The sequence below is a fragment of the Ovis canadensis genome, chromosome 4 (genome assembly GCF_042477335.2).
Source record: "Ovis canadensis isolate MfBH-ARS-UI-01 breed Bighorn chromosome 4, ARS-UI_OviCan_v2, whole genome shotgun sequence".
NCBI classification, from domain to species: Eukaryota; Metazoa; Chordata; class Mammalia; order Artiodactyla; family Bovidae; genus Ovis; species Ovis canadensis.
Window position 1 is genome coordinate 52,289,706 of NC_091248.1, and position 24,485 is coordinate 52,314,190.

Consider the following 24,485-nt stretch of genomic DNA (forward strand, 5'->3'; position numbering starts at 1 on the left):
CATTTGTATTTAATAATATTCCAGATTTAATTCTCTATATCTAGTGCTTCCAGGATTGTATTGAGATTTAATAGTGGTAAGTTTAGAAACAAATATCTAAATGAGATTTGTTTTAATTACTAATTAAGTTTTTTATCTGTCATCTCCACATATAGTTTGATTTCATGATCATGATTTCAGTAAATATTTTTTGTTATTGAATTATTTTTAAAGACTATATTTAAAAATAAAACTCAATTTCAGCTTTCAAAGTTATAATATCACAGTATCTGTAGTTACATTCCAGTGTTACTGTGTGCTTCTTGAGTATTTTAGAATTAATATGTTTTGTTAAATTCTTGCAGCAAAGTAACAGGATAAATACAGGGTAGCTACTTTGTTTGCCTTAAAAATGTTCTTCCTTGGTAGTTGAATGGGGGAAAAGCTAAAGGCAAGGCATAAAGTGTATTTCTTCTCCAATATGGGCTTTTGTTCTGTTTATATTGTGATTTATTTTTGTTTACAGTTCTGTCTTCTCTGTACCAAGCAGTGAATTCTCCAATGCAGAAAATGGTAATCTCTATTTACTTAATATCTAGCATAACGTCTGCTACATGAAATGTGCTCAACAAATTCTTATTGGAATGAGCCATGACTCAGGGCTGGAAAAATATTTGCTTTGTGTCATTTTGTGATGACTTTTAATTCATTCTGTGATACTTTTAATATAAATATAATTTAAATCAGTTTGTGAGATCCTCAAAAGTTTGGGCTAATTGATAACGTCTTTAATTCTAAAATATTGCCCCGTATACCATGGGGCTCAGAAGTTAGAATGACAGTATCCCTGCTTCCCAGTGATATTTCCAGTCTGTCACTGGGTGGTGGGGACTCTGTAGCAGCAAAATTAAGTTGAAACCTTAGTAGTTGTCTAGGTGAGTAGCAATAAAATCAGAAATAGTGTGATGCAAATGGAAAGATACTAGACTGAAAAGAGATAGAAATGAAAATCTCAAGTGAGTTTTGCAACTCATTTAACGTTGAAGAAGAAGGGAAGGTTAAGACAAGAATTATGAATTTCCAAGTCTGGGTAGTGGAAATATTGGCGTCCTTACCAGCGGAATCAAGGAATGGCTATGTAGGCAGACCTTTCTCATTAGTTTAAGGGAATTTGAATTCGAAGCAACAGCAAGTGGAAAAATGTACAGAATGGGAGAAATACCAGGAAATTTGCAACTAAGGAGATGTGGCAAGATTTGGATATCAGATTTGACAGTTATACAATGTTGTAGCTGAACAAGAACTGGAACAAAGCTTAATCTGGTAGCTGAAGAAAATGAATCTAAGGAGAGTGAAGTAATATGGCCAAGGTCCCAGAGATACTGTCAAAGTGAAGACTGTAATCCTCATCTATTTTCTCAATACATTTTCCCCCTTTCTTACCTGTAAATTGAAAATATGTGTAGGAACAAATATGACATTTTTGGTGAGAAGTACAGTAAAAAGAGAGCCCAGAAGGCTATTTTAGATGTGAAAAAGAGAAAAGGGACTACTAGAAATGTGGGATGATATTGTTTTAAAAATTAGGAAAGAAGGGGACTTTATCCTAACTTACAAACTCTGGCAATTTTATGAAATCAGCTTTCAAGTAATCAAGCTTAGACTGTGAAATATGTGTTCTTCATAAAGTGTTAAAGTGCTTTACATAATTGAAATTCTCTAATGGATTTGAATTTTCTCATACATGTCTCATAATAAGCCATTTTGATTAAACCATAATAAAAAAAATCACAACAAAACTTTTATAATGGACTTATATGAATCTAGATAGCCAGGATGAATTACTGATTGTTTTCTTTTTGAGAAAGGTTGTCATAAACTTGCATATTAAGCTGTTATTTTAATTCACAAAAATTGACAAAATTGAAGAATTTAAAATATTTTTAAAAAGTCACAAATGGATAGTTCTCCATGTAAAACATGTACAGTATTTAAAAGCTTTCCTCTTATGTTCCAATAGGTCTTAGCAACCAATTGCAGGATTGTATTCTAAATGCAGGTATATGCAATTATTGTGAATATTCTTTTAAATTGTTTCCTTTACTCACCCCCTTTCTAATAACAAAGCAAACAGCTGTTATAGCCTTCATGTATTTCTTTGGAAATCAAAGTGAACAAAATGTATATAGCTGTAACTTTTGTTCTTTCTCACTCTCACCCATGGGAAACAATAGGTTCCTGATATATTAATTAGTAATATCTCTTGATATTCAATTAAGAAACTTTTTGTCCCATATTACCCTCCAAAGAGAGAGAGAGAGACAGAGGGGAATGAGAGAAGGAAAGAGTAATTGATTGAGATTAAAATAATTATTTCAGTCTGGGAAATGTGCCATTTGTTTTATTACTGGAAGAGTGATCAACTTAGAAACAGTTGCCAAATCTTTCTTTCCTGAAGTTGATATATAGTCTCAGGTGCAAGAAATACTTCTTTTCTAAATGTTCAAAAAGTCTCTAGATTTAACTGTCCTTACATGGAAAGAAAATAATACCAAGCACAAAAAGATGTAACTATTGTCACATTTTAGAAATATTTTTAAGTGATTTAAGAAGTTGTATGTAAAATCCAGTTAAATATATATATATTACCAATAGTGATACATGCCTTTGTACAGTTGAATAATCCAAGAGATGGGTAGGAGGATGACAGACATTATTAGAGTTTAATAGAAAGGTAGGGTTGAATAATTCATGAGTAAGGAACCAGGAAGCTATGCTCTATGATGAAATGGTTGAGTCGAACACAACTCCTGAATACCCGTTTCTGGTCTGATTCTATCATCATTTCCTTGAATCAGTTTCTTTCATTAGTTAAGATGTATATTGTCTATTTCTCCATAATAACTTTTAAATTTACAGCTTAGAACAAATATATATTTCACATAGTTGCTGAGAGTCAAGAATATAGGAATGAGGTGGTTCTTGCTCAAGACCTCTAATGAGATGCTTTCAAGCTATTGACCAGGGCTTGAAGTTCCAGGCTCACTTATGTTACTCCCAGCAGGAGGCTTTAGTTCCTTACTCTGTAGGATCCTCCTTGAGGCTTCTCCCAACATGGCTTTCCCTAAAAAGAGGGATCAAAGAGAGAGCAACAGAAAGAACACCCGAGATGGAAGCCATACTGTTTTCATGATCTAATCTTAGAAGTGAAGATTTCACTTCACTCCTTAGAAGTGAAGATTTACTCCCTTTACTCCTGGTGTATCCTGATTTTAGAGGTGAATCACTAACTGCAGTGCACACTCAAGGGGATGGGAATTAAGCTTCACCTCTTGGGTCATCAACAAATCAGTAGACAGACATTAAAATCACCACAGCACTTGAGAATGTACTTCTCCATTCCCTCTTCTTTAGGTATCTTTTTCCTTCGCTGATTGTTTCATATCTTCTGTCTGTATGTGTATGCGTGTCTGTGTGTGTTAAAATCTTCACAGTACTTGGTGAGTAACTAAGGATGTAAGTAATGGTGACAGTGATGATGATGACCGTGAATATTTATATATTCATTAAAAGCTTTCTGTTATAGTACTAAACTAGGCACTTAAGAACCAAGCATTTTCTTAATTGCCCAACAATCCTATAAAATAGATATTAGTACTCTTATTTTAGATAAACTAAACCCCAGAAGTTAAATGACTTGTTTTAAGTTGAATAAATTGTAAGTGGCAGTTTTAGAATCCAAACTCATTCTATGTGATAAAATATATGTGTCTATAGGTAAATGTACATATTTTACAGAGTTAATACTGATTTTACAAAGTTAATACTGGTTTTAAACTTGTAATTCTTAAGTAATACATATTTCATTTTTAAAAAGCTGATTTTCTTCACTTAAGCCTTTAACCGTGAGCAAACTGTGATAGTTTGAGATTCGGCAGGCTCTCTTTAGTATCTTTCCTTTCTTACTAACTTGTTATCTACAGCTCTTGGATGTCAGGCCATTTTCTTCATCTCAAAGGGCCTAGTTTTAGGAAGAAATTCTTACTTGGTTGAATGTGGATAGTATCTGGAAAATTAGCTGAATTTTAGTTTTAACTGAAAAAAAATTCTGCAGTCATATATTATCTAACACTGCTGCAAGGAGAATTCTTAGTAGCTTTTATATAAATCTCTTTTTAAAAATTTTATCTCTTACTATATTACTTGGTAAACTTAGCAAAAGTAAACAAAAATTGATTTCATTAAACATAGAGGGGAAATGCTCCTTAGTTTCAGATATGCGCACAGAGTCTGGAAGATGTACCCCAGAAGGGTTCCTTATAAATCTTGCATGTTGGTTCCTTTGACCTTTCCTTGCACAGGAGGGATTTGTTGTATGAATCTTTCATCTCAATGTGATAGACCAACTTCCTACTGAATGGTCTATAGCAGAAGAAAAGATACAAAGATGGCACATCTTACTTGGAGAAGAAAACACGATATAACAAAACATGTCAAACAAGGAAAGGTCCTGGATCTTCAGAAACCAACACAAAGAAAGTTGGTGGCTCAACAGAGCGGTGCTGTGGAGTCAGGCCTCTCTACCTGACAGTGCTCAGCTGACCTGGAGGGAGCCTCCCTGTTGTGAGGGCATTCTCTCTGGCTTCAGCTAGGGGATTCAGATTAAAACAAATTCTCTTGCTCCTCTCCTGTTTCTCTAGACTTCAACAGCTACTTCACAATGTGTGCCTGTGGACACACAGAAGATGTCTGTGTGGACAGACACAAGAAAAATGAGAACAAAACAAAAACTCCTGCTGAAAAAGAAAAAAATATATAACTCCCTGCTTTAAAATTTATTTTGAGGAATGTCTCAAGCAACCAGTTCAGAGAAAGTTTCTAAAATCTGAATAAAATTAAAAGTGAGAAACCAAGGGAAAGAAGCTCAAACTAGGAAAGCCTTTCAGTTATCTTTTTACAAGTAATCTCATTAATCCTTATATCAACTCAAAGAAGTGTTTAATAGCATTGTTATTTTACATATTAGAAAGCTGAAGTACAGAATACTTGTAAATCTCATATATGAAGAGCAGTGATTCAAACCAAATTTCGTAGTTAAGGTCCAGAATACCTCCATTTTCCCTGCTCTCTCATCAAACATGCCTCAGAGATGAGTTTAGTGTGGCATTTGAAAGAACACATAACTGAAAATGTACAGAGGTATATTTGGTTATTTATCAAGCATAATCCAAGTTCAAGAAGTTCAACAGATATTTCAATCATATAAATCCACTAGAAAGCTAAGATTCTGAAATTCAGGTATTGATATGTTAAAAGAGTATAAAGATAAGTTATAACTGTTTGGAAATATAAATAAATTAAAATGGAATGTGAAAATACAAATGAACAAGGGCCTAGTGTCTTTGGTACTTTTTACTGAGGCTTTTTATTCAACATGTATTTGAAATTTGTGTGTGTCCATACATGTCCATATGAAAGTATAATCATTTCTTCAATGAGCAAGTGTTTAAATTCTATTAGGAGTTGGAAAAACGAAATGACCTTACAAATGGAGAAATTGTATGGTAGACATAGCAGATAAAATGTAGACATGAGGGCTAGAATGCAATATAATCAATATACAAATCATAAAGTTTGACAAATCAGACTAATATTAATAAAGTTTGAGTAGTGACTCTTGAAGAGTTTTAAAAGTTTCAACAATTTATTCTTTCCTCTATAGAGCTAGGAGTCATTGGGTTAGCAACTACTTTTCGTAGAAAAGAAGTTGTACCAACTAGAACATTGTATTTATTCCCAAGAAGTGAAACTAATTCAGGAGACAGAAATCTTCAGAAGAAAATATAAGTGCAAAAGCAACATCTTGATTAGTTCTGTCTCAGAAACATGAGAAGGGCAGGCCAGATACATTTAAGGAAATAGAACCTCTATCATAGTCTGCTGAAGGTATGATGGCAGAACAGACAGAGGGAGATTATTAAACTTACCCTTGTTCACCATTGTTAGAGATAGCGTCTCATGACCAAATTTCATGTAACTATGACCCATTTTCAATGTAATTCACCTATAACTATTAATGTTCTGGTTTTCATGTATTTGTTCATTTATCTGGAACACAGGAAAAGCAAATGATAGTGTTCCTACTTTTATTTTTCTCTCTGTTGTATAATAGAAATAATTACAGCTGTTGTATAATAATTACAATTATAAATAACAATTATTATTTACTTCTAGCTAAATTTATCTCTGTCTTCATTTTATCTTCATATTTATCTAAATATACTTTCACAGTAAAATATAGTTGATAATAAAATGATATTGCATGAGACAGGAGTTCTTTTTTTTGACCCCCCAGGGTACAGTTGAAGTCTGGGTAATAGTCACCATTTTTGCTTATTTTTAGCTACATTTCAGAAAAATATTTTCTTAAGAACCCTTGAACTAATTATAAACAAACCTCTTCAACAGTGAAATAACTTAGGGATTAATAGCTGTAGTTCTTTGCTCTCTTTTGAGTAAAATAAAGTTTAAAAGAACTCCACAAATTGTATATTTGATCCTCTTAGAATATTGGGATATTTTAAGAAAGTTTTGATTTTGTTAATTATTTAGAGGACAAACAACAGGAATATATTAATAACTATAGCAAGAGAATTACATAGAAAATAATTTAAGTACAGTTAAGTACAAAAATTAAGTACAATACAGAAGAGAGTGAGTAGTGAGATGATTGTTGCTATGGGAAGCTTTTTTGGCCAGGAAGGAGGAAGCAGTCAACAAGTCTTTAAGTGCTTAAGTGTTGGCCTCTGGAAATGGGAGACCAAATGGCTCAGGATGGTTGGTTTCCACCTAGTTTCTTTCTAGGAGCCAAGCAATTTTAAGGATGATTGGCCAGAAGTAACTGATGTAAAATGATTCCAGTGAAGGAAATGAAATGCCAAAGATTCTGGAAAGGGCGAGGCAGTTGTATTCTGTGTTGCCAAAAGGGTCCATTTCCTACCTTAATTTTCTTCTGGGGAGTGGGGAAGAGAGTGAGTTAAAAAGGAAATTCTGTTCATCCGTTTGATTCTTTTTCCTTTTAACATCTCTCTGAGAGATCATGAATATCCATGGCATTCAAGGAAAGACAAATTAACTATGCTTTTCTAACTGCTCCTACAAAGGTTTATTGAATGCTTCTGGCCTCAGAGCTGCTCTCTCCTTTCAGGGACACATCAATGGACAGTTTGCTCTCATTGACTCCTTTTGTCCCCATCCTATGGAATCTTGGCAGATTTTTCTGTATCAAGCAAAACTCTGACAGTGAACAATGACAAGGCATCCTTTGGTGAACACCTGTGATTTTGCAGGCCCCACCCTAGGTGTTTGACAAACGCTATCTTCTTTAATCATTAACAGCAACTCTGTGTGACAATGTGCTATGCTCATTATGAGCTGGTGCTGAAACCAGGCAGCAGTTCAAAGAAAATCCAAAATCCGTAGCATGTCATTCAGGTGCTTCCTGTTTGGTTCCATTTATTGTTTTATTAATTTCCACTATTTCATTTCCTATTGTATTTTTTGTCAGATAAGTCTATTTCCTCGTCCCTGGTAGCTCAGTCAGAAAAGAATCTTCCTGCAGTGCAGGAGACCTGGGTTCAATCCCTCCATTGGAAAGATCCCCTGGAGTAGGAAATGGCAAACCACTCCAGTATCCTTGCCTGGAAAATCCCATGGACAGAGGAGTCTGGTGGGCTGCAATCCATAGGATCACAAAGAAGTTGGGCATGACTGAGCAGCTAACACTAACAGCAAAGTGTACAAACTGTACTTCCCTGCTCATGTTTGTTCCATCTGTTCCCATGGTATGCATAGCATTTCACCCAAAATATCATGGTTTGACTGAGCCTTTCCTGAGTCTCTCTTATGGTACCTGCCAGTATCTCTCTTGCTGTGGTTATTATATATGCAAATATACAACAAATAATAATGTGTTTATTCCATAAACTTGACTAGAAATTACTTCATAGCGAGGACATTCTTTCATGGAACATGTTATTTACTTTTGTGTACCTTACCGTTCCCATTGTAGGTGCTGGCTCATGGAAACCTCTTACTAAGTTTTCACTCTATGGGGTACCCACTATCTGCAAAGCCCTTTCCTAATGTAAAGTATTATTCTATACACTATGGGCAAGAGAGAGTATAAGGCAGAATCCATATCCCTAAATACATTATGTTCTTTCAGTAAATCAGATGTCATAAAGTACAACCAAATAAGTTTAATATCTCCAAAAGACATTTTATAAGTACAGAAATGAAAATAGATGTTCAAGAAATTCAAAGGAGAGGATATATCACAATACCCTGGGTGGTCTGAAATGACCTCACTGAAAGGGCTGAACTTGAGATCAGTTTTAAAAACTAAATCACATCTGAATAGATGGGGAAAGATGGTGTTCCAAATGACAGTAAAAGTCAGTGGTGGGAGTGATCCATTTATATTCAGAGATTAAAGAGAGCAGATAAGTTCTAGATTAAAGTCTTCACACAGCATTCATATTTAGCTTCTTGAGTACTGGGCATCGGTCCAGGTTATTAATTTACATAGGAAGGCAATAGGGGATGATTATAAGTAGCTTTGGAATCAGATACTTAAGTCTGCCTTAGGAGATTTCCTTGGTATTTCTTTTATTAAGGGTCTTTTCTGCAAAATGGAGATAAAAAGAGTTCAAGTATATTGTTGCAAGGTTGAAGTTATAAAATGCATATAAATTTATTAGAAGAAAATCTGACAAATAGCACTCCAATATGCAGAGAACATTAGCTTCCATTAGGTATTTGGGAGTATTAGCCTAGCAGTTTTATATGTTACAGTTTGGAAAGAGTAATGATATTAGGCAGGGAATCTAGTTCAGTGTGAGAAAGCTAATGTAATCATACAGGATTGTGTATGAAAACTAAAGGTAAACAGATACCACCATTAAAGGAGAATGAAAATTGAGAGATTTGGATGGTGAGTATTATAGTAAAACTATCAACAAGGTTGGTATGGTGAACAGGGGTGACCTGAGGTGTCAAGGAAAATACAAAGTTTTGAGCTTGAACAAGAAAACCCAGGATTGTAGCACTGGTTGAAACAGAGAGAAATGGAAGTTGGATTTAAGATAGTTGATGCCATGTAGTATGGTATTAAATCTGATGTAGCCTCACACTCACAGGTCTCTCAATGAATGTCTACTGTTGATGGGCAGGACTAGTGGGGTGTTCCACCTTCCCCTGGGTATTGGTGGAACTGTTTTTGCTTTTATTTAAATAAGGATGATGCTGATCCCACACAGTTGTTTTTTATACCCAATTTAGAGATCCTATCATGATATAAAATGAAGGAAATGTAAATAAACTGATTATTTTCTCACTCCTGTACCTCCCTTCAACCCAGACTGTTTGTTCAGCTTCTAATGACTATCATCTGTCCCTTTAATGTGAGCTTAAATACAACTTGCCTTGTACCCAGAGAGACACTGAGTGTTATATTTCACAGTATTTTTATTTCACCCATGATGTAGCATATTGGTAAAAACAAATTATATTTTTTATCAGGAACATTGCTGCTGCTGCTGCTGCTGCTGCTAAGTCTCTTCAGTTGTATCCAACTCTGTGCGACCTCATAGACAGCAGCCCTCTAGGTTCCTCTGTCCCTGGGATTCTCCCGGCAAGGACACTGGAGTGGGTTGCCATGTCCTTCTCCAGTGCATGAAGTGAAAAGTGAAAGTGAAGCCACTCAGTCATGCCTGACTCTTAGCGACCCCATGGACTGCAGCCCACCAGGCTCCTCCGTCCATGAGATTTTCCAGGCAGGAATACTGGAGTGGGTTGCCATTGCCTTCTCCGATGAGGAACATTAGTTCTCCATAACTCTAAAATGGCCTCAGTTCTCTGAGAACTTTAGAATCAGATCCAGTTGCAGGTAGACCAATTGTTTATGTTTTATAAGGGTGTCATTAAGACAGTCTTCAAGATGGCCTGTGATGAATTGCACGTGAAATCAAATCTATATTTAACATATTCAAACACATCCTTCTTAAAGCTTGTGCAGATTTCTTCGTGCATAGACCTTATGCCATTTAGCACTTAGTTACCAAATGTCATATACATTGTGATAACTTGAGTAAGGTCATAGAAAATCTTCTGCCTTCTCTTCACTGTCGAATTAAAAATTCCAAATGTTTAAAATTTATGACCTTGATGCCAGAATAGCCTCAAGTTCTCAAGAGTAGGATTGGATTAAGTCATTTTGTAGATATTCAAAGTACCCTAAAACCTAGAGTCAACACAAATGATTAGAGAGTGAATCCTGAGTTGACTCAAGATCATCCTTACCTTTAAAGCTAATGGCTTATGACTGTTTTCAGTTGACGGGGCATGTGGGGTAATACAATTCACAGCTTAACTGTGGAGGCAGAAGGGGTCTTATTTTCAGCAGGGAATTAAAAATATACACCCAACTTTCAGAAAAACCAGAAGTTGTGTGTTTGGTTAGCATGTGTAGTTAGAATACCAATTCACCTGTGGTAGGAAGAGTTTTCAGATGGTCCCTAAAATCTCTACCCCTGGTGCACATGCCTTGTATAATCTTGTTCCCTTGAGTGCAAGCTGGACTTGTGAATAAGATGAGTTCCCACTCCCTTGATTGTATTATGCTATTATTCTCATCTTATCAATAATTTGTATTCTCATTTAATCCAAAATTAGTAAATCAGAAAAAACTTTGGGGAAATAAATGAAAACTTTTCAAAGTTGAATTTTAGACATATTCAGATATAATAAACTGTGGACCAGCAGTTTGTGGTTGGCAGCAATAACTGTATTGCTCATAAAAAAATAATTAAAACAAAAAAGGGCTTCCTAGTGGCTCAGATGGTAAAGAATCTGCCTACAACACAGGAAACCCAGGTTCGATCCCTGGGTTGGGAAGATCCCCTGGAGAAGGGAATGGCAACCCACTCCAGTGTTCTTGCATGGAGAATTCCATGCACAGAGGAGTCTGGCAAGGTCTATGGGGTCACAAAGAGTCAGACACAACTGAGCGACTAACACTTTCACTTTCATAAAAAAGAGAAAAACTTTATGGTGATAGCATCGTTGTGGAGCTGGACTCAGCATCTGTGGCCAAAGAAACAAAATATAGTGATTCAGTCCACCCTGTACCCACCATCTTGCCGCAGATGACTTTTGTGCACCTAGGAGAAACACTGACCTTAGTACAATTGGAAGAATTGTGTGGCTCTGTCCATCTCGTTCCCCAGACAGGCCCTCCAAGAAAGTCGAACTTAGAGGATTGGATGAGTTGCTTGTTGAGATCAGAAAAGAGAAAATGTTGTGTTGGAGGGTAGAATGATGATGTTATCCGAATGAGGGAAGGGCTGAGCAGTGGCTGGCAGCAGAGAGGCAGGCTGTGAAGAGCAGTCTGGGGCATGTTTCCAGCCCTTAACTGCTGGAAGCTGTAGGAGCGAGCATGCAGTTAATGAGCAGCAGGTCAGGCGGCATTTCTGGCAGAGCAGCTGGCAATTACTTGGAGCACAGTCACAAACAGCAGCTTCAGCACCAGCCAGAGCCAAGCAGGAGCAGCATCCTGATTTTGTTTCTAGGAGCGTGTGGGGCACTTCTTCATGGGTAGGGCCACAGGCTGTGTGTTGGAGTTATGGAGAGAGTAGCTTAAAAGGGGACTGAGGTCCAACTGTTTCATCAATGAAGGCTATCCAAGTTTGGGTTTGGATTTTTAAGGTGGTGTTTGTAAACCTGCTATCTTTGCAGTGTAGAGGCACTGGATTGTACTAGTTACCAGGTAATTTTATCAGGACACTTTATTCAGATGTTTTTTGTTTCCATGCTGTTCTTTTCTTGTTATAGTGAAGAGGATTTAAATTGTAGTGCAGATGATTTAAGCCACAGAAAACAAATTTTAACTGCAACTTTCTAGAAGCCATAGAAATCACTGGATCACTTTTATTTCTATTCATGTTATCCCAGAGCCAAGAGAATAATGCTACTATCATCTTCTGAACCTCCCCTCTCATACTACTTTAGACTCAGCACATTTCTAAAGGTCTAAGTGTTCTTTTATTTATTTTATGTTACTACATAGATTTTATTTTTTTATCTCTTAGTATTCTGCGGCTTTTTCTACTCTCCATTTAATGGGGGAAACTTGATTGCTGTTTCCTTCACTGACTTCTCTGACTTCTTTTCAAGATTTCCAACTTGATACTCCTTTCAGATGGCATAGTTCTTCACTTCCTAGCTATTGATTTGAACCAATCCCATGATTCAGTGCTTATCTCAGTTCCATCTCTTTTTCCCAGCCATTCATGCATGCTAAGTTGCTTCAGTCAAGTCTGATTCTTTGTGACCCTATGGACCATAGCCCTCCTGGCTCCTCTGCTTGTGGTATTTTCCAGGCAAGAAAACTGGAGTGGAGTGCCACGCAGGGACTGACCCGGGGATTGAACCCAGCTGTCTTAGGCAGGCGAGTCCTGTACTACTAGTGTCACTGGGGAAACCCAGTGGGTGTTAGTCGCTCAGCCGTGTCTGACTCTTTGTGAGCCCATGTACTGTAGCCCACCAGGCTCCTCTGTCCATGGAATTGTCCAGGCAAGAAAACTGGAATGGGTTGCCATTTCCGTCTCCAGGGGATCTTCCTGACTCAGGAATTGAACCTGAGTCTCCTGCGTTGCAGGCACACTCTTTACCAACTGAGCCATCAGGGAAGCCCCTGGGAAGCCCAATTGCTTATCAAACATGCATAATAGATTGATTAGATGTATTTCTGTCAAGAATGTATTTTAGGCCTTCTCTCATTTTTTTTAAATTTAAAAAAGTCAATCGATAGTTCCTCTTGTTAATGCTAACATGAAAGTTTCTCATGTTTTCTTTACTTTTGTGATCTATTCACTTCTGCCTTTTAAAGCTAGAATTTCATACAGATCAATGTATGTTAACCAAACCATTCCTTTATTGATTGATCCCTTCTTATTTTAAAATTATAATATTACATTTAAAATATTAATAAAAATATAATTATTTAAATTATATGTCCTTTACTACATAGTTATTTACTACTATAGATGTGTATATATACACATCTGTCTACATATATGCATACCCATCTTTTCATAGTTTTAAAGAAACTCTAGCTTATAAAACTATCGATAATTATGCTTATAACAGAATGGAAGTAATTTTTAGGGCTTTCTAACCAGAGGTTGTTTATAGTTTACATCCTTTTAGAGACAGAACGAAATCTGCTATTTCTTAAGGTGGGAATGGTAATTTTGCTTACATGAGTATTGTCATTGTTCATGTTTGATAATGTTTATTTTATCAATGCTAACATTTCATTATTCCTATCATATAATATCCAGGTAAGCCCCTTACTGCCTACACAGATGTGACATTTGGAGAGTTGTTAAGAGGGCAGGCTCATCTTGAAGTTTTCACTCCATCCCTTGCTGGTGATACAAATCGGGGCATATAACATAACTCTCCCCATCTCTCAATTTCTTTATTTGTAAGTAGGAAATGATAATAAAGCACTCATGAAGCTTAAATAAATTACTTCATGTAAAGTTCTTAGAATAGCTCCTAACACATACTAAGTGTTTGATAATTTTAGCATATATATAATTGACCCATATTCATATCCTTTATGAATTTCACACTTCCCCTAGAGAATATAAACCACAAAACAAATAATAGAGTTTTAGTTTTATCTGTAGTTTAATGCTTTGTTGATGATAGACTCTCTATAAGGGAAGTGCCTCAGATTCTATTACATTTTTTATGTTCTAAAAGAATTAATACTTTTTGAAAAATTGTCAATCCTAAGTCACATGATCGTGGTTCAGAATATGCTGCACTTTGAGTTTGCATTGCAAAGGCTGCTGGTTCCTTGGAGGTTACCTTAGTCAAATCACAGGAAAACAACAAACAGTAGATGCCTAAATCCTCAGTAGAACATAAGAGGCAGACTGTTCTGGTTTCAAACAAATTTGACTGTGAGAAAGTTCTTCCAAATAATGAATGCAAGTCTATATTCATGGTGCGTGCATTCAGAGTTCTAAATTCTAGAGCTGCGTGAAGTAGACCCGAACCTTAAGTATTATAAGAAGACTTTTACCAAGCTCCACCATTCATTTAATTACAGTGAACTTCTCTAGTTAAGCCTGCTGCTGCTGCTGCTAAGTCGCTTCAGTCGTGTCCGACTCTGCGACCCCAGAGACTCCAGGCTCCCCCGTCCCTGGGATTCTCCAGGCAAGAATACTGGAGTGGGTTGCCATTTCCTTCTCCAGTGCATGATAGTGAAAAGTGAAAGTGAAGTCACTCAGTCATGTCTGACTCTTTGCGACCCCATGGACTGCGGCCCACCAGGCTCCTCCATCCATGGGATTTTCCAGGCAAGAGTACTGAAGTGGGGTGTAATTGCCTTCTCCGCTAGTTAAGCCTAGGAAGCCCCAAACTGCTTGCTTTCTGTTTCCTCAAGACAGTAATTCATTCTCTTCAAAAATGGCAATAGATTCAGGATCCAGATTTTTGGTTTCTCATATTATTATAAAATCAAATTAGCTAATAATATTTTATTCAAAAAATTTAGAATAACACTATCTGTATTCTTTTCAGTATAAGATAATTTTCAAGTCTTTCCTGTTTCAGTGATTTGTATATCTTACTTTGAGCTTAATTATGTGAAATCATAAAACTTGCAAGTTGTAACTTTCTGTTACAATCCTTAGTAAGTTCCAGATCTGATTTTATCTTTCAAGTAGAATATGTTTATTGAAGTTATATAGGTGTGGGATCCCAAGAAAAAACAAATTGAAATCTTAATGATAAGGTTGTATGGCTTAATGATATAAACATTGGTGAGGTGTTGATGCACATAACATCTCTGTATCTATCGTCAGTTTATGGGATAAACAATCTGGTACTCATGCTAGAAGAATATTCATAGTAGCCCAAAGAAGCAGTTAAAAGGTGTTGAAAGAGAACTTTTATTATTTAGGAAATTATAGGACAGCACTGTAAGAAAGTTGTATGATCTGGACAGCAGTAAAAAGCAATGGACTTAATATCAAAATTTCTGGCTTTTACTCACCCTTGTGTTAACATTTTTGCTGAACTTTGTAAAATAAGGTGACTGGACTAGTGACTCCTGAGCTTTCTTTCAATCTTAATCTCTGTAGTTCTGAAGGCTTTACCTCCCTTTAGCTTGAGTTTGTATAGTTTGGAGATTATAATGATGTTTTAAGGCTGAGAACAGCCTCAGAATATGCATAAAAATATAGGTAGGAGCTATTTTCTCTGCTTAAGTCCCAGGGTAATAGTGGGCTTATAGTTATTTCTGACCACTCAGAACTGAACAGCTATATAAGGATAGGTGCTCTTCTCATTCTATGTAGATAATTATTGACTGATCTGAATTACTTAATACTTGACTTAACACAATTCTATATAAAAATATGTACTTTTTTTCTAAAAACATTTGAGTACAGCTTAAACACAAGATTTGAGAATTCTGATTTCATTTTCTGTCCTTCAGTATAGAAATAGCAGATCCTTTTTTCCTTGTGAAATGTGGAGGAAGCCTTTCATGGAGCACACACTGCTGTAATGCAGTTGCTCTCAAGATTTTCTTTTTAATAAAGATCTCAGTGTTAGATAGTGAAATGCAAGAGTAATAAAATTATGAATATCTAGTCCTCACTTCAAAATGATTCTGAGGTTCAATCTGGGATGTAAGGCTCAGAAAACTATATTTTTTATGTTCTTTCTTTTTAAATTAAAATGTAGTTGATTTGCAATATTTTGTTAACTTCAGGCATACAGAAAAGTGATTTAGTTATTTATATATATGTACATATACTTCTGATTCTTTTCCATTAGAGATTATTGTAAGATTATTGAATATAGTTTCCTTGTTTTACGCATTAAATCCTTGTTGTTTATCTACTTTATGTTATTTGTGTCTGTTGATTCTATACTTCGTTTCCTTTTCCCTTTGGCAACCATAAGTTTGTTTTTTATGTCTGTGAGTCTGTTGCTGTTTTGGAAAAAAGTTCATTTGTAATATTTCATAAGTGATATCATATAATATTTGTATTTCTCTATTTGGCTTCACTCATTATGGTGATTTCTAAGTCCATCCATGTGCCTGTAAATGGCAATAGTTCATTCCTATTTATGCAAGTAATAATCCTGTGTGTGTGTGTGTGTGTGTGTGTGTGTGTTTATGTACGTCTTCTTTATCCGGTCATCTGTTGATGTACACTTAGGTTGCTTCTGTGTCTTAGCTATTGTAAATAATGCTGCTATGAACATTGGGTGCAATAATTTTTTATTAAAATTTTCTTCAGATATATGTCCAGTATCATATGGTAGCTCTATTTTTGGTTTTTAAGAAATGTCCATATTATTTTCCATAGTGGTTGCAACACTTACATTTCCCCCAACAATGTAGAAGCGATCTCTTCTCCATACTCTAGCCAGAATTTATTATTTGTAGATTTTTTTGATGATGACCAGTGTAAAGTGATACCTCACTGTAGTTTTGATTTGCGTTTCTCAAATAATTGGCAATAGTGAATGTCTTTTCATGTGCCTATTGGTCATGTGTTTCTCTTCTTTGGAGAAATGTCTGTTTAGGTCTTCTGCCCATTTATTGATTGAAAGTTGCATTTTTAATTAACACTCTAAGTGATTCTGATTTAGAAGCCCCCTACTCTAAAAATATGCTGTTAAACTGCCCTAGATGAAGAATAAAAATTTAGATTGCTCCCTGGTGTCAAATTCACTGCCTATAGACTATTATATTAAAATATATATATGTCAGTTGTAACACCTACCCAAGAGAAACTGCATTGTTTCTCACACATGACTTGAAGCATTTCAGTGACTCGACTTCTACAAACATATAATAGCATTTGTATGTGTGTATGTTAGTCACTCAGTTATGTCTGACTTTTTGCGACCCAATGGACTGTGTCCCACCAGGCTCCTCTGTCCGTGGAATTCTCAAGGCAAGAATGAATACTGGAGTGGGGAGCCACTCCCTTCTCCAGGGGATTTCCCCAACCCAAGAATCAAACCCATATCTCCTACCTTGCAGACAGTTTCTTTACCATCTGAGCCACTAGGGAAGCCTAAATATAAATTTGAAAGAAATGCTTTATTCACTTTGAATTATCTTTATGTGTTACCATTAATTTTTCCTTGTTGTGTAGAATCAGAACTAAGTAAAACAAAATATGTTACAGAGTACTTCTAAACCCTACGTTTCCTTTAAATATTCAAGAATCCTGTTGTTGCATTTATATCTGCTGACAGCCTTTTTCACTCTTCATGCCTTCAAATAATTGACTTTGACAGCTTTGCAAATGCCTGCCTTTCAAAAACAAACCCAACAGTGTCTATCTGATGGAGATAATTGTAAAAAATCCAGATACATAATGGAAATACAATGTTGGGAGAAATATATCAACTAAATAATTTTATGCTCATGAATTAAGATTACAATAGATTTTTCAGAGGCTCCCTTAGTTCCCCCAAATAAAAAACATCATTTTTTTTTATTTTTTCATAAAGGCTATAGTGAGTCTCCTCAACTGAAATCAATAAGTAATTGTGACAGAATGTCATAGACCATTAAGGATCTCATTCTAAAATTCTTCTCTAGGCCCTTTTTTCTCCACATTCCCTGACTACCCAATGGGTAGGAAGGTGTCCCATTTATTCCAAATTTTTATGGCCCTCTTTAGGGTTTGAATGTATTTGGGGATTATTAGTGTTAATGGGGGGAAATAGTGTTCAAAAAAAGGTCAATATTTTTATTAGCAAACAAACACTCTTTACTGTATTTATGAAATTATGGTGATCATGCAATAAATGCTGAAATCTTCAGGAGATTTTTTGGTTTGGGGGTATTGCATTTACAACTATGATAGTTATAGTTGGCTTTTTCAGCAAATGAAAATAGGATACTGTGTTTAAAAAATCAAATGTGGAAGTGCAGTTGGAAACAATTAAAAATGTTCAGATTTGTCAATTTGCACTTTCATTACTGTCCTTTGGCTACAACAGTTAAATTCCCTTTGAGGTAATGTACATACTTGTGAAACTGGTCGACTGATTCAACAAAATTTAATTCCCAAGCATGAAATCCCTCCTCATTGGCAATTCTTCCATGTTAGTGCACACTTGCCTGCCAATTATCTGTATGAGAATTGTACTCAGTTTTGAGCCAATTGACCTTTGATTTTATGTGGATGAGCTATTATGTAAATTTTAACCTTGATGTTGCTTCCTGGCCACAAGGGAGAATTTTTTGCTCAGCCATTTGGTTCTTTCGTATCTGGTTTAATGCTTGAGTTGATTCCTTGAGTCCTACCTTAGAACTAATATCATTTTTATTTTAATTTGTTTTAAAAGAATGTCTGTCAAAATTTATTAAGCATTTCAAAGAATGCTGTAATATTGAAGAAAAATACTTGTGAAAGATTTGATTATTTCGGGTCCTATAAGTCTTATGTCATTCCTTGAAAAGGAAAACATGAGGGGTGGGAAGGAAATTTTTATCTTTAGGAACTTGGTTGGATTTGCAATATTAGTATGAACTTTATTGTATAGATGCACATGCAAGACTTGGCTTTGCAGCTTTCCTTTTTGCATAGATCTCCTAAAAGTTGATTTTACCTATGGCAGGAAGTTTTCTTAACGTGAAAAGTTAGTCACTCAGTCATGTCTGACTCTTTGTTCCTGCATGGACTGTAGCCTACCGGGCTCCTCTCTCCATGAAAGTCTCCAGGCAAGAATACTGGAGTGGGTTACCATTCCCTTCTCCAGGGGATCTTCCCAACCCAGGAACTGAACCCAGGTCTCCACCATTGCAGGCAGATTCTCTACCATCTGAGCCACCAGGGAAGGTCTTCTCTTGTCTCAGTAGCTTAGAATAATTTGTTATACCTGAACATGCAAATATTTTTATAGACATTCTGAATCATGTAAAATGTCACGTTTCCCTCTTGGCAGTATCAACTGGAAATTCTAGAGCCAAAATTAAGATTGTCCTGTGATTCTCTAATGATATTCATAGACCTGCTGGGTTACAAGCTTAATGTTTCTCTTCCTTTTAGGATGCATAGTGAATGGGTCCATGAAAATTGTCTTCATTTTATATCTACCTATAGATTCTACACTGCGTGTTTTTCACATTTTAACATTTCTGAAATGGAGGTGTATTTTATAATTTGGTTAGAATTTATTTGACACTTCCTTTTCTTTCTCTGAGATATATAAAGTTATTATTGTAGTTGAGTTGCTAAGTCATGTCTGACTCTTTGAGACTCTGTGGACTGCAGCCCGCTAGGCTCCTCTGTCCATGGAATTTTTCAGACAGGAATACTAGAGTGACTTGCCATTTCCTTCTCCAGGAGATCTTTCCAGACCAGGGATCAAACACATGTTTCCTGCATTGGTAGACGGATTCTTTACCACTGAGCCACCAGGGAACCCCTCTACATGAAGTAGTATAGTTTTAATATAAATGCCGTCTTAGATTCAATGAAATAAAGCATTACAGTGGTATTATAGCTTAGGGAATGCTTATTAGATTGAAAAGAACAGAGTTACTGAAAACTCAAAATGACTGGGTAGGTTTAAAAGGAATTCCCAAACTTAAATACAAGTTCGCACAACTCTAAAACTTCGCTCAATTTCTTATTTTCTTATGAAACTCACTAATCTTTTACTTTCTCTTTGTGTAAATGATCTTACCATAATAATATCAGCCATAATTCATCTTCTATTTCTTCTTCCTTTCATCACTGCTTACTACCCTCTTACCTTCCATCCTTCTCTCCATTCATTCGTTTCTCCATTCTTGTCTGTCAATATTCACAAATATTTTACATTCTAATGACTTGCTACTGGTTAAGATATAATTCTGAGCTCAGTGTAATCCTTGATGTCAAGATGCTTATATTGATTTTGCAAGACAGAGAGAAAAATGTCATGTAATATTTTACAAGAGTGTTATATAGAGGAAGGTATATTATTTGTCAGAGTAGGGTGAGAAGGGAAATGATTTGCTGAAGATTAATCAGGATCTGAAAGGATAAGGAAAAAACTTGGACTGAAAAAAAAAAAAAGATGCAGTGTGCCATAGGAAGAGGAAATGGCATCGAAGAATAGGGAATGTACAGAAAACTAAGCAGGGTGAGAGGACTGAATATTGAATGTAAGTTAGTAATGTTGGCAGCAGAGGCCAAAGAGGTAATAAGACCAGATCATGAGGGACCCTATACATTTTCCTGGGGAAAATGCCGTCCAGAACTTTTTCTGTATAGCAGTGTGCATCCTTTTGAGAATTATTTCTAGGATATTATTTGCCTTTGAAAAAACAACTCAGGCAGCAGCAGGGAGGAATAATAAGCATAAGGGTTAAACTGAAGTCTGAGACGCCAATCTGGAGGATGATATAACAGATCAGATGACAGATGATTAATACAGAAATGTAAATAGAGAAGAGGAGGGTTAACTATAAAGCTAATTACATGATACCGTTGAAAAGATCTGATGACCACTCATCTATGTGGAGTCCAGTTGAGAGGAAGGAATCAAGACCATACCTGTTTGTAGCTGGTACAATTGGACTCAAGGCTGTCTAACATTCAACAAGATAGAGGCATAAGAGGCAGAGCAACTGAACTCAGTGAAATGATTTTACATTCATTTGGAGTCATGGTAATTTTTTAATCCCTCTGGGACATCCATTAAGTATTTTACAAATAGGAGTTAGAGACAATGTACCAAACAGGTAGCATGCCTTGGAGAAGGTGATGGCACCCCACTCCAGTACTCTTGCCTGCAAAACCCCATGGATGGAGAAGCCTGGTAGGCTTCAGTCCATGGGATCGCTGAGTTGGACACGACTGAGCGACTTCACTTTCACTTTTCACTTTCATGCACTGGAGAAGGAAATGGCAACCCATTCCAGTGTTCTTGCCTGGAGAATCCCAGGGATGGGGGAGCCTGGTGGGCTGCCATCTATGGGGTCGCAGAATCGGACACAACTGAAGCGACTTAGCAGCAGCAGCAGCAGCAGCATGCATAGTATCATTTAAATATCAATATTATTCTAAGTCAGACTGTCAGTGTTCCCTTATTTTACAGATACATTGGTAGTCTTAGAGAGGTTAAATAATACCTGAGTTCAGTTTTCTAGAAAGTAGTGAAGATGGTGTTGAATTTCAAAGTTTCTAACTCTAGAGCCTGTGTGTTTTTTGATTATTCATTGTTTTGTTTTTTTAAGATTTTCTTTTTATAGAAGATTTTAAGGTCCACAGAAAATTTGAGAAGGTACTGAGATTTTCCTTATATTCTCTGCCCTAATCCATGCACAGCCTCACCATTTTGAGTATTCCCCACCAGAGAGGTACATTTGTTACAATCAAATCTACCTTAACACAAATTATTATAGTTATTTAAAGCCCTTAGTTTGCATTACAGTTTACTCTTGGTATTGTACTTTCTGTGGTTTGAAAAATGGGCTTCCCTGGTGGCTGAGATGGTAAAGAATCTGCCTGCAATGCAGGAAATCTTGGTTTGATCCCTGGGTTGGGAAGATCCCATGGAGAAAGGAATGGCAACCCACTCCAGTATTCTTGCCTGGAGAATTCCATGCACAGTGGAGCCTGGTGGGCTACAGTCCATGGGGTCTCAGAGTCTGACAAGACTGAGCGCTCAGCCCTTCCATAATGACAAGTATCTGTTACGGTGTCATACAGAGAATTTCTGTTACTGTAAAACTCTTCTGAGCTCTACTCATTTATCCTTCACAGCACCACCTCCAGGCAGCCACTTACCATTTTACTGTCTCCATCAGTTTGGTTCAGCTCAGTTCAGTTCAGCCACTCAGTCCTGTCTGACTCTTTGCAACCCCATGGACTGCAGCATGCCAGGACTCCCTGTCCATCACCAACTCCTGGAGCTTGCTCAAACTCATGTCCATCAAGTCAGTGATGCCATCCGACCATCTCATTCTCTGTTGTCCCCTTCTCTTCCTGCCTCCAGTCTTTCCCCCAGGGTCTTTTCCAGTGAATCACTGGTGTCCAGAGTATTGGAGGTTCAACTTTAGCATCAGTCCTTCCAATGAATATTCAGGACTGATTTCCTTTAGGATGGACTGGTTTGATCTCCTTGCAGTCCAAGGGACTCTCAAGAGTCTTCTTCAACACCGCAGTTCAAAAGCATCAGTTCTTTGGTGCTCAGCTTTCTTTATACTCCAACTCTCACATCCGTACATGACAACTGGAAAAACCATAGCTTTGACTAGATGGACCTTTGTCGGCAAAGTAATGTCTCTGCTTTTTAATATGCTGTCGAGGTTGGTCATAGCTTTTCTTCCAAGGAGCAAGTGTCTTTTAATTTCATGGCTGCTGTCACCATCTGCAGTGATTTTGGAGCCCAAGAATTACTGTGTCCATAGTTTTGTATTTTCCAGTTGGAATTTTATAGTTGGAATCAAGTTGGAATTGTATAATTGTAGCCTTTTCGCATTGACTTCTTTCACTTAGTAATATAGATTTAAGGTTTCTCCATGTCTTTTCATGATTTGAAGGCTTACTTCTCTTTGACACTGCATATTATACATTCCATGTGTGGCTATGCCACTGTTTATTTATCTATTCATCTACTGAATGACATTTTGGTTGCTTCCAAGTTTGGGCAGTTATGAATAAAGCTGCTATAAATGTCTGTGTGCAAATTTTTGGGGTGGACATAAGTTTTCAGCTCCTTTGGGTAAATACCAAGGAGTGCAGTTGCTGGATTATATAGTAAGAGTATATTTAGTTTTGTAAGAAAACTCCAGTAGTCATGTATGGATGTGAGAGTTGGACTGTGAAGAAGGCTGAGCACTGAAGAATTGATGCTTTTGAACCGTGGTGTTGGAGAAGACTCTTGAGAGTCCCTTGGACTGCAAGGAGATCCAACCAGTCCATTCTGAAGGAGATCAGCCCTGGGATTTCTTTGGAAGGAATGATGCTAAAGCTGAAACTCCAGTACTTTGGCCACCTCATGCGAAGAGTTGACTCATTGGAAAAGACTCTGATGCTGGGAGGGATTGGGGGCAGGAGGAGAAGGGGACGACAGAGGATGAGATGGCTGGATGGCATCACTGACTCGATGGACATGAATCTCAGTGAATTCCAGGTGTTGGTGATGGACAGGGAGGCCTGGCGTGCTGCGATTCATGGGGTCACAAAGAGTCAGACACAACTGAGCGACTGAACTGAACTGAACTGAACTGAAGAAAACACCAAACTGTCTTCCAAAGTGGCTGTACCATTCTGCATTCCCACTAACAATAAAAGTTCCTATTGCTTTACATCCTCACCAGCATTTGGTCTTGTCAGTGTTTTGAATTTTGTTGTTTTTTAAATAAGTAGACTTTATTTTTAGAGCAGTTTTAGATTTAAAAAAACTATCTGAAAGTACAGAGTTCCCATATTCCGTATCTCAGTTTTCCTACCTTCCTGGTGCTCCAAGTTTCCCCTATCAATGTCTTCCATTATTGTGGTATATTTGTTACAATTGATATATCCATGCTGATACATTGTTTTTCTTTCATGAATCTTAATCTGGGTGTTGTATCAAAAAAGTCATCTCCAAATTGAACATTACCTTATTATCTCCTGTTATTATCTAAGAGTTTTGTCATTTTGAATTTTACATTTAGGCCTTTGATCTCAGTCAGTTCAGTCACTCAGTCGTGTCCGACTCTGTGACCCCCATGGACTGCATCAGGCCAGGCTTCCCTATCCATCACCAACTCCCAGAGCTTGCTCAAACTCACGTCCACTGTCAGTGATGCCATCCACCCGTCTCATCCTCTTCATTTCCTTCTCCTGTCCTCAATCTCTTCCAGCATCAGGGTCTTTTCTAATGAGTCAGTTCTTCGCATCAAGTGGCCAAAGTATTAGAGGTTCTGCTTCAGCTTCCAATGAACTACTTTAAGTTAATTTTTGTGAAGGCTGTAAGGTCAGGATCTAGGTTCATTTCTTACATGCAGATATTCACCTGCTTTAGCACCAGTTATTGAAAAGACTATTCTTTCTCTATTGAATTAATATAACACTTCTTGCCTCATATTATCAGACCCTAAAATGCCTTTGTATTGCATTCTGTGAGGTCAGGACTTTTCTTTTATACATTTGATCATTCATGTTGTCACTGCCAGATTCCATCAAATATTAGAAAGTGACAGAGAAAACTGGAAGTGTCTCATTTTCTTCCTGTTCCTAAAGATGTGAACTTGATGACTCCAAGTGAAATTAAGATAGCGAGAAGTCAGCAGCAGGTAGCTAAGTCAGCTTCATCAAAATACCGAAGGGCACTTTATTGTCATTTGGGAGGACAATCAACCATGACTGTGCCACCTGTTCTAAGAGCTTCCATATGCAAAATACTTAAGT

The 24,485-nt window shown here is 36.8% G+C and overlaps 1 protein-coding gene across 1 annotated transcript in view; it reads left to right on the top strand.

Moving 5' to 3' along the window:
• Nucleotides 1–24,485, top strand: part of PCLO (piccolo presynaptic cytomatrix protein) — a 371,908-nt gene that overhangs the window by 87,311 nt on the left and 260,112 nt on the right. The gene's annotated exons all lie outside the window — the stretch shown is intronic.